Genomic DNA, 2,886 nt, shown 5'->3' with positions numbered 1-2,886 from the left:
TGACACTATATAAACACCCACGGTTTATACAAATACTGATATTCTAGAAAAGAAAATATCTTTGATATGTAATGTTAGTCATCAAAAAGGATCTGAAAGATGTGCACATCAAACTGAGGATAATCCCTTTGAGTAACTGTTAGAATTCCACTTTTGTTAATCGTCAGCATATGTAACGATCCAAACATTTCAAAGAAGCGAGGAGTTTATAGTACAGTATTCTCTTTTGATATCTATTTACAAACAGATACTGTATATGCTTTTGACATAGGTCATTACGACTGTTGTTACTGTTGTTGTTGTTGTTGTGGCTGCTGCTGCTGTTGTTGTCTGCTGCTGCTACACTGTATTGTTGCTGGGCTGTCTTAACCTCTACCGAAGTGTAAGGCAGTGTCTTGATGACACCATTTGTCGCGCGCCAGAATTTTGATCATACTGGGTTTGTAGTTGCAGCCAGACGTTTGGCGACTACAATTACACATTATTGGGATTTTTTTAGAATACAATGTCTGCATATCTAATATATTTGTGGTCATGTTTGTAGCAGGCATTGTTGATTTTCTTCCTGTTATATATTTTTTCTTACGTACGATTGTTGGAAGGTAAAATCTGGTTTCAGCTACTACACATATGAACGACAAAACCGTACGACACGATCAGGGCCGTATCTCTGCACACTGCAGATCGAATGGGTTTTGGTAAAATAGTAGTTGAATTCTATTAAAATACACCTTTGACGTCACAGTATTCTTTCCACGCTCCATTATTTTTCAGTAATGGAGCGATGAAACCCTACTTAATTAACCCACCAAAATCATTTGTGTTAAACTCCATACTAACATATATTGGCATAAAGTTATTATTTAGTGGTGTATATCAATTAGGGGAATATCCTCGTATCTCTCCATTTCTGAAAAATAATGGGACTCGGCCCTAGTAAGCCTCGTCTCCATTATTTTTCAGGAATGGAGAGTTACTCGGACATTCCCCTATACTGAATATCTTAACTAGTGCATCATCTGTAGGAGTACAACCATTTCCGAGGAGATCCATTACCGGATATGTTATCCCTCTTGCACCGTCAAAAGAGGTCTGTCACATCCAGTCTAGATTGAAATAAGTACAGCTGTAATGACAAGCACTATTATAACAATGATGATATCAAGTATGCATGAAAGGTTAGCATATCCTGACCAACCGGTGGCGCCCATCATGAGTATTGCCACCACAGCTGTCAAGTCAGTCACTTCATCTAAAACGATGAAAAAATAATAAATGTGAAAGAGTTTCACCAAAGAGATGAAAACGTTTATACAAGTTCAAAATATGAAATAGTTTCAGCCATCATTTCGGTCAGTGATGCATCGTATTTAGTAGATACAGCATCCAAATGTCTACCATAAAATGATTTGAATGCCCTCAGGAGTCCCTGGACATCATAATCTGATGGAACAACTTCTGTGCCATAACAAACACCTTGTTTATACAGATACTGATGTTCTAAACCAGGAAAATATCTTTAGTATGTAATGTTAGTCATCAAAAAAACTGTTAGTCGTAAACATGTTGCCATGGCAGTAATCTGAAGTCCACTTCTTTTAGTTGTCAACATACGTCTCAATTCCAAACACTTACCTGTATCATGGTGATACCATTTATTCGTGTCTAGATTAGATTTGAAAATGCTGTGTTGTGGAGGGCCAGACTAATTTGTAATTGGTTATACACCATCAAATACATTTCCAGCAAGAAGCTACCTTTTAGACGCTGTCTTGCTTTAGGTGCTTGAGTAGAATGATCGAATCCCTTCTCCGATTGATTTTGCCACCGTTCTAATCAGTGCTCCACAACTAGTATATAAAATATTGAAAAATCCGTGGTAAGTGTTGTCCTGCCTGTGGGAAAGTGCATACAAAAGATACCTTGCTGCTAACAGCAAACTTTAACGGTTTCCTCTGAATACCACGTGACTCAGTTACCAAATGTTTGACATCCAGTAGCCGATGATGAATTAATCAATGTTTGACATCCAGTAGCCGATGATTAATTAATCAGTGTTTGACATCCAGCAGCCGATGATTAATTAATCAATGTTTGACATCCAGTAGCCGATGATTAATTAATCAATGTTTGACATCCAGCAGCCGATGATTAATTAATCAATGTTTGACATCCAGTAGCCGATGATTAATTAATCAATGTTTGACATCCAGCAGCCGATGATTAATTAATCAATGTTTGGCATTCCAGTTTTAGCCGATGATTTAATTAATCATCTCGTGCTCTAAGGGCTCGTTTAAAACAAATCAAACTTTTAACTTTAGACAAACTATCATACTATGTTGTAAGAGGCCCAAGTACCTTTAAAAGTGAACTATGTCACCTCTAGCGTTGACACTAAGTACTCTGTAAAAATGCACGACGGCAAACACATATTTTAACTCGACCATATGAGATTCTTTTTATTTGATTAATGTCTTTTTTTCTGAAACGCATGACATTTAATGGAGGTAATCTAATACCGTTGTTGTACAATACTCGTATGTCGCGAGTGTTACCTGGGATAAGTTTCTGTCGTCTCATAATCCAATTTGATTGGCATTGTACTCGGCTTAGCGAACGGCGCCCCATTTATTAACTGTTTGATTTTCATGAATGCACATTTAGTCCATCGATATACTCCCGCTTTCATATACTCGCTGAGTAGTCGTGAGTTTAATTATTCCGATTCGTGCGTTTGATGACATGCCAAGTGTACTCAGTGAAAATTGAAAGGCGATATTTATAGACAACACATCAGTTGACATGAATCCTGTACTAGTATCTAAGAACCTTTATATAAAAACTGGTATCAACCTTTTTTTTGTTTATAATGTCGGGTAGTAG

This window comes from Gigantopelta aegis, chromosome 6 (assembly GCF_016097555.1).
Source record: "Gigantopelta aegis isolate Gae_Host chromosome 6, Gae_host_genome, whole genome shotgun sequence".
NCBI lineage: Eukaryota > Metazoa > Mollusca > Gastropoda > Neomphalida > Peltospiridae > Gigantopelta > Gigantopelta aegis.
Note: the sequence above shows the minus strand (reverse complement) of the source record.